Below are 9,044 nucleotides of genomic sequence, written 5' to 3' on the forward strand. Positions count from 1 at the left end.
TATTATAATTGATTTATTAATATAATTTTTCCATCAGGGCCCCTCAACTTTGGAACGACCTGCCTGAGGCTCTGCAGAATCAGTCACTTCTTTTAAATCACTTCTTAAAACCCATTTTTACAGACTTGCTTTCATGTTATGTTGTCTTTAGATCATCTTTCTTTTAAACTTTTTATCATTTCTTTATTGCCTTCTTTGCCCTTTGGCTGCCATCTTTTTGAAGGTCAGATCTGTTATTGTTTCCTGTTTCATGTCTTTGCTTTGTGCTGCTTTTGCTTTGTCTGTCAAAGCACTTTGTAAACTTTGTTTTTAAAAGGTGCTATATAAATAAAGATATTATTATTATATACATACACATATATTATAGTAGATAGAATGAGCTCCACCTGGAGGAGCTGCAAATGAATCCTTCTGGTCTGATCAGGTCTGATCCGCCATTTTTTTAATAAATTAGTATCTGCTAAAATAAATCTGATCATTTCTTTACCCCGCTGTGTTTTGTCCACCTCAACCTGTGAGTGTCGCAGCATTTTGCTGGCGATACGAGTGTGTGAATCTGAAAAATTCCACCGGTGTGAAGGACTCAGACACTCACAAACTCGTCATCTCTCCTCTTCCTTTAATGTACAAAACATTCAGGAAGCAGCTTCTCGTGTTGAGTCTGTACCAACAATCCACAGGTACTAAAAGTTCCTACGTCCTGTGAGAATAATTTGATCATTTGAAAGAATTCGATATGTGACGGGCTTTCTTACTCTACCTGGTTGTTTGCCTGGGAGTCAGCTGGCAGGTGGAGCTGGGAGGTTTGTGCCCTTCTGGGAGTCTCTCTCTCTGTCTCAGCCTTCTTCTTTTGTTTGGTTTGTTGCACCATCCAACACTCTTTACACCACATTTTCACTCATCCATACGTTACTAACACAACTGATGTTTCTCCGACTCACACGCCCCACCGGTTAGTTGAGATATTATTTCTTTGAGTTAAATAAATAACTTTTTGACTGATACATCTTGAGCCTTGAGCCAGATTAGACATTAGATATTAGACATTACTTATTAGTTGGTGGTAATTTAATATTGATGAAACGAGATCCCTTATCGCTTATTCCCATGATAAAAAAAAAAAAAAATAATAATCTTTTTCTCCACACTCTTCTTAAATAATCGATTGTTCAGTGTATAAAGTCTAAGTTAATATATTCAGGTGACAACAAAGATGTTGAGTCATAGAAAGCTGGAATATTAGCAAATATTCACACTTGAGAAGCTGCTGCTAGAGAGGTTTTAGCACTTTTGCTTCAGAAATAAATGAAATGATTTATCAGTTATCAGTGGTAATGACATCCTCTACATGAGGCGAGTCATCATCACACACAACCAGCAAAATGTCATTTAACCAGAACAACAAACACAGATTCAAATACAAAAAAAATGCTCAAACTACATCAGTAAAAATGTATTTCCTGACTTTTTATGAAGCAGCGTTGAAACATTTCCACACTGATAGTCGATAAAGTGGGTTTTAAATACTGGTTTCGTTAGATTTCCTCTTTATTTTGGACAAATGGATTTCCATTGTGTGAGATGAGGAAGAAGAGAGGGAGGGGATGATGAAGGGATGGAGAGTGGTTTCAGAGCAGTAATCTGGTTTGGAAGTCACGGCTGGTCCATACACTCCCAGTAAATTTCCTGCTGTAAATGGGGGCTAATGGGGGAAAGGTCTGTGTAATTCTCTCTCCATTAGCTGCTCCGCCTGGCCTAATTGCCTAGCCGAGCCTGAACAATTTTGTTAGACGTTGCCCGGGTAATTATGGCTGCTTTGGCTAAAAATAACAGCCGCCCAGAATCCAGAGTCAGGCAGTGGTTTTCATTTCTCTTTTGTCTTAAAAATCCAACCGTGTTGCTCTTCCACCCACCAGCAGCTCCACACTGCTGGGACGGACGGAGCTGTAAATAAAGTTAATATGGAGGCCACGCTGTGATGGAGGCGATCAGGGAATCGAACCAGCGGTGGTTTGATCCTCCACGGACACGTTTCTGCTGCTGGTGATGAGCTGAAGGACAGTGAGAGGGGATGAAACTGATCATCCTGCAGCCACCACACACAGACAGACACGAACCGTTGTTGAAAGCAGAACATATTAATGTCTGAATGAGACCTTTAAACCTGCATTAACTGATGTTTAGTCCACTAGTGGATACTGACTCATCATCACCTTTTAAGTTGATATGTTGAACTTGTTAGCAAACAGTTTCTTATTTCCACATCCAGCAGTTACGGAGCAACATTATCATTCATCTGGAGTCGTGTTTCTGTCCACCTGGTGAATGTAAGTCCAATATTCACTCTCTTTTAGCTCTGTTTTTATTCTCTACTGACTCCTGAGGGAAATATCTGGCTCTTTAGCTGCTAAATGCTCCACTATGTTCACCAGCTAGTCTACAGCTAACTGTGTCTGTTGGTGTTGAGCAGGTAGTGCACAGTAACTTTTTACAGCTTTTTCTCTGAAATCAGCTGCCTGCTGCATCTCAAAATGACATTATGAGAGCGCTGAGAGTGAACCAGAACAGTAAAATTGCAGATAAACTCACTATAAAGCTCCGTAGAGCCGAGAGGAGCTGCAGAGTCTCTGATGATTCTCTGTAGGTTCATCACTAGGAGCCACAACCAACACATTACGCACTGTCAACTCATACAGTGTTATAAAAAATATCAATAATGGCCACTTTAACTAAATCTTTTGTTTCAAATCAAACAACAAAAGAGTAAAAAATAACAACAAAATCGACATGAACACAAAAGACACCAGGATTACAATACACAGCTATGGTTGGTGTTCAATAGCGTTTTAATGAATCTAAATGTAGTATTGACTCTCTGTAGGTTCAGCTTTTAACATCTATAAGTGCCAAAAGATTAAAATAACTTAATGGGGGCATTATCATGCATTTCCAGGTCTCTATTTATGTCCTGGGGCTTTACTGGAATATCTTTGCATGATTTCCAGTTATAAACTCTTATTTATTTATCTCATACTGGTCGTTTATGCAGCCCCCTCAGTTCAGCCTCTGTCTGAAACAGGCTGTTTTAGCTCCCGTCTCTTTAAGGCCCCGCCTCCTGATGAGCCCAAACAATGTGATCAACCTATGAAACAACTTTATTAATGATTCATGAGGAGGATGTCGAGGTAACTTCACAAACAAAGTGTTCAAAGCATGTTGAAGCCCTGGGTTTTGACTTTCAGGCAACATTTTTACATACATTCACCTCAAGTTTGGGAACTTTAACCATGTTCACCACATCCGACGTCATGTCAGTGTAAAAATAACAGAAATCTACAAAAAAAGAACGATATGTCCCCTTTAACAAAAACCCAAATATTCAATTAACATCTGTATTAACGGGAAGGTCAAAGGTCAGCAAAAGTCTCTGGATTCATCTGATATATCCAGTTTTCTACAGACTGTAGAATATATATAAAACCTGAAGCTTTTCTGCCATAATAACTAAAAACATATGAAAGCAGAGAGCTATTATCTGTATTCTTGCAGGTACTGATGCTTCAGGTATTACTGTTGCATCATTTGAGATACCAGTTCTCCCAGTTTGAAGTATCGCTTTGGATTACACTGTAAGTGTCTCCTCCGCTGACACTTTAAGGAAGTCGTGACAGGAAAAGGTTCAGAGAGCAGCTTTTCTTTCTTACCGTGTCACCGTGTGGAAACAGACTTCTTTTAAATGAAGATTCGTGTTCTAATCTTCCCTCCATCCTTCCTTCCTTCCCTCCCCTCCAGACAGATTTACCTCCCGCTCCGTCAGCCCCCGGCCTACGTATTTATCCCAGCAACCCTTTCTGCTGGCCTGGCACTTGTGTTTATGTAGTGCTGTGATTGTTGATTTATATTTTGACAGCATGCATCTGCGTATTTTTGCTGATGTGTGTTTTTTTTATTTGTGTGTACGTGCACACACCGCCGGTTGTATGTATGTGTGTGTGTGTGTGTGTGTGTGTGTGTGTTCCTCTGCCGCTCTGTGTGCGAGTGTGTGTTGCTAACAGCAGCTATTGACTTGTTGTAAAGCCGCGGTCCTTGAGAGTATTTATGAGCGGGGAAGCGGAGCAGCTCGGTGGCATTTTCCTGTCGCTAAAGCAGAACGACTCTCTCAAATCTCTCTCTCTCCACTCTGATAGCCTCTGCTGAGCAAAGAGACACGTTTCCCAGAGTTCATAGCACCCCCATACCCCACCCCCCACCCCCCCCCCACCTTCTCTCTATCCATCCACAGCTATCTGACAAATCCATATGGAAGTTTATTGATGACAAAAGTATTGAACGAGCACCAAGACGAGCCGTAATCGATCTGCAAGTGAGGGACACACAAACTCCAGTTTGTATAAATCCAGTGAAAACCAAACATTCACACAAGATTATATTCTAAGAAAAGCAGCAGCCCGAATCTTACAATTTATTGTTATGTTGTCAAAAATATAACAGTAAAAAGACCACATATACTGGATTTAGCTAAGTTAAGATTCAAGAGGCTTTACTGCCATTTGCACAGGCACAAGGTACATTTTTATCAGAAGTATTTATCAGATATCACTTGCACACCAATGTGCACCAATTTTCATCTTCTCTTCTCTTTCTCCATTTTTATAATTGTAAATATTTATTATATCCTCTAACAGGAACTTGTTCTCGAAGAAGCTGTTCATGTGACAATAAAACCTCAGTACACATTGGAATCCTTGTGCAGTTCACTCAGTCAGGTTAACAATAAATTAAGTTTAGATTCAATTAAAATTAAAATTAAAACATTTAAAGAGAGTAGCCAGGTGTAAGAGATGTTATATTATTTACAACAGTTATTTACAGCACTTTGAATGGAGTTCTGGTGCAGCAGTTGCAAGAAGATATTGCACATTAAAGGGTTCTTTTTTATTTTAAGTGGGGTTGTATGAGGTTGTTATTCAGACAGGAATACTGGCACAGAAGCTACTGTACCGATATTGATGGGGGCAGCAGCAAAATGTATTTTAGCCACATAAATAAAGGCCCATCTAAAAAAAATCAATATGAGTTTAAGTGTAGACTATATTTAGAAAATTAGGAATACAGAAGTTCTACAGTTGAGAAGATGTAGTGCCAAAAGAAAAGGGCTGTCTGACGGAGAGGTAAAGCAGTGAAAATATTCTAAATATAGCGTGAATTTAAACTGATATTGAGTTTTTTAGGTGGCTAAAATATGTTTTGCTGCTGACCCGTCTACAGCAGTACAGTGCTTAGCTTCCATGCTGGTACTCCTGCCTGCTTCTCCAAACTGGGGAGGAGCCGACCCCCCGTCTACTGCAGGTATATACACTGAAAATCTGAACTACCGCTTTAAATAAAAAAAACAGATGTTGCACCGGTAAGGTATGGATATTGTACTACAGTGTAGTAGCATGTTATACTAGGGTATAAATAAGGGTTTTGAATAAATAAGCATAAATAAACAAGCAAGGCGTGTGAAGTTGAGGTTAGGATAAGATCATTTAAGGTCTTTTTTCGGTAATTGTTTGTTGAAGTGCAGGACTTTTGTCTCCCTCTTCTGGCAGTGAGAGTAAAAAGGGAAACACTCAGCTGTGACTTATGACTCAAAAGATCAGTTTAAAACAGTTCAGTAAACTAAACATTACATTTAAATATTCCGTGTCGCTTCTGCAGTTTTGTCGTCAGTGAACCTCCGTACCTCTCCCTCCGCTCTGAGATGATGCCGCGTGTCGATGACAGATCCAGACATGACCTGCAACAGATGCACAGCTTAATTCTCTCTGCAGACTCTAATGGAGACAAATGGACGAGCCAGCGAGCGACAGAAGGTGTCGCACATCTATATTCATCTAAATTTCACCCAAAAAATTTGTGTGTTTATAGTGTTTGTGTTTTCATGTCAGCTGGGGCGACAGGTGCCTGCTGATCTGTAAAGTGTTTCTCCATAATTCTTGACCTTTGACCCCGCTGCTTTATTTGTTTTTAAATTCATGAATTTAATCAATCTGTCATGTGAGTATGACATACTGCTGTAGTCTTTTCTCAGAGACACAGATGGGGCTTTAATACATTGTACAAAAATATATATATTTCAAAGAAATTTACTAATAATTATATTTATATATTAGCAAGTGAGTGAGCAGCCAAAACATCAATTAATGCAGGTTTTTAATTCTTTTGTTTGTTTTTGTATTACACAATAATTTGATGAATTCTCATAGTTTAAGGCAAAATTATTTAATATACACTATATGGCCAAAAGTATATGGACACGCAAACATTTCACCCATGAACATTTAACACAGTATTTTCCAAACATTGGTCATTAAGGCTCCTGTACTCCATCAGAGCTGCTTTTCAGGTGGTTGAAGAGCTTCAGAAACCCCCCCGATAGCCCCCACCCGCACCTTTCCAACATCAGATTAGTCGGGGCTTCGTTCCATCTAAAAATGTGCACCATTATCCTCAAATTTAAACATAATTCCACATCTCTACTGACTGTTTGGAACAATTATAAACACTTTAGATTTCACTTTAGAGGTTGAACAACACGTCGTACATACTACTGCTTTTAATACTACCCTTAATCTGCTGCTGTAACTGTGTTCACACGCTCACATGAGGATGACCGCTGTACCGTTTGTGTTTATTCGCCCCCAGGCTGCCAAAATTTCCAACTGTATGTCAGCCCGCCTGTGTGTCTGAGTTCAGTTTAGCCTTTGACTGAACTCACCAGAAACTCTGGTTCTTTCTATTATTTCCCTCCAGTCTCTCTGCTTTTTTTTTTCCAAAGAACAATCCAAACTTTTTCCTAAAACTTGAGCCAAAGTAGCCAAACACAAACCAGGAAAAACAGATCTTGACCTGATTTTAAGACCATTTTTTTTCCAACAGTTTATATGTAGGCCTCCTGCATTTCAAGTGGGCCCCATCTTCGAGAGACCCTGCTCTGACCTTTGACCCCTTTCCCTCCCATCTGTCCCCCTTCAGTTCTCTCTAAAAACACTCTGCGTTTCTTTGGTGTCGATGAGTGAGCGGTAGGTAGGTAGGCGGCTTCTAATGACTTCAGCCCCCTTTTTAATGACACCGGCTGCACTTTTGCCTTTGAATGCTAAATGAGAATTGGCTCCGGCACACACAAACAACAATAAAAGATATTTAACAGTAATTGCCTGGCAGCAACAAAAGACAATGACATTTCGGAGCACGCTGTCGCCGCTAATTGAGCTCCGTCGTACCTGAAGATTTATGGAGAAGCTGAAGTCGTCCTCTCTCGCTCTGCAAGGACAGTCTGCTGCCGGAGAGAAGAAAGACACACACACACACACACACACACAGGAAGCGAAGGTTGTTTGACGAAGGCTGGTAAATACAGTACCTGGTATGAAAAAAACCCAAAAAAACACAGTTGCAGGAAATGAGCTTCAACAATGCGCTGCACTCGCTCGCCTAAACTGGATTCATTTCAAAAGAAAAGACACAAACAGGCATTTCAGCAGAGATAAAAAACTAAAAAAATAACCTCTTTCTCCTCCTTTAGAAATGTACAGGTCACATCTCTGCTCCACTTTTCCTCCATCTTTTTTTTTTTTATTATTTACACATGAAAAACTGTGAAAAAAAGGGGACTGACCTCTATTCAGTAACAGTCTGGTATATTCGGACTGAATAGCTGTAATTCTGGATAAATGTGGCCGAGTTTGAAGGTGGTGTGTCTATGTAAATATGGATAAACATTAGCTTAAAGAACTCAAAGAGACTCTAGTGGAAAAGCTGTTTGAGATGCCCGAGGTGAAATCCATCTGAGGCCCAGAGTTCAGTCAGCTCCTTCTGCGTCTGAGCAGATGGGTAACAGTCTTTAACAGGTTGATATACTAAACTTACTGCAAACTGCAGCCAGGTCATCACCACCACATGTTTGCAGCTGAGACAGACAATGCTCATTTAAACACAGAGATGCTAATAGCAGAGGCTCATAAAAACAGCCTGATATCATCTTTTTCATCTCATCAAAAAAAGAGAAAAATTAGTCGAATAAAGTAAGTAACTCTCTCGTCGGGTCAAAGCTGAAGGCATAAACACCAGAGGATAAATATATTATGAATGTTCTGTGAAGAAGTGTAGATAAATGATCAAACAAGGAGTAGATAAAAAAGATGCCTGTCAATATCTGCTGGGTCACAGCTCTGGTAAGAAAAGCTGTATGCATGTAACTATATCAATGAAACTGGAAACTGCAAAAGAGCTGTGTGCCGGAGGGGTTGCTACTAGCAACAGAAATGTTCGACTGAAACCAACTGCTGCTGCAGAGCAGTAGAGTTGTGACCCTTTCTGTAGTTCCATCTCAATTGTTTCTATTAATAGTAACTACACCCGCAAATTCTGCGGGGACATTTAAAGGGGACATATTCAGCTTTTTGTGATTTTCTGTTATTTATATACTGTAATGATGTCGGATGTTAAAAGTGGTCAAAGTTCCCAAAATTTGAGGTGAATGTTTGTGAAAATGTTCCCTGCAAGTCAAGTCAGTGTCCAGTTTCCTACCTCGCTAACGTCGGCTCGTCACTGACGCTCATAAACTGAAGCCTTGTTAATGTTGTTGCTAAGGTGTTTCTGTGTGTTGTTTGCGTTGTCTGGATTAGCTCCAACATGTACGGATGGATTTGAGAAGTTGATATTTGGAGTAAAGAAGGTGAAAAAGAAGTGAAATCCTGTTACTAGGAGGGAGCTTCCTGAAAGCTGACCAATCAGAACAGAGTGGGCTCATCGGGAGGCGGGGCCTTAAAGAGACAGGAGCTAAAACGGCCTGTTTCAGACAGAGGCTGAACTGAGGGGCTGCATAAAGGACCAGTAGAAGATAAATTAGGAGTTTTTAACTGGAAATCATGCAAAGATATTCCAGTAGAGCCCCAGAATATAAATATAGAGCTGGAAATGCACACGTCCGCCAGATTATGTAACAATCATACAGGGGTAATGTTGTAAAGTTTTATTTATTACATTTTAATTGTCAT

At 40.0% G+C, this 9,044-nt stretch overlaps 1 long non-coding RNA gene across 1 annotated transcript; it reads right to left on the reverse strand.

Moving 5' to 3' along the window:
* Window positions 1-1,388: 1,388 nt before the first annotated feature.
* On the reverse strand, window positions 1,389-7,542 carry LOC137188811 (uncharacterized). Its single transcript, XR_010929534.1, has 3 exons — window positions 7,269-7,542; window positions 5,729-5,782; window positions 1,389-2,051 (listed from the first exon to the last, which is right to left on the reverse strand). It is a non-coding gene; the product is annotated as an uncharacterized lncRNA (long non-coding RNA).
* Between the last annotated feature and the right edge of the window lie 1,502 nt (window positions 7,543-9,044).

The sequence above is a fragment of the Thunnus thynnus genome, chromosome 9 (genome assembly GCF_963924715.1).
Source record: "Thunnus thynnus chromosome 9, fThuThy2.1, whole genome shotgun sequence".
Lineage (NCBI taxonomy): Eukaryota > Metazoa > Chordata > Actinopteri > Scombriformes > Scombridae > Thunnus > Thunnus thynnus.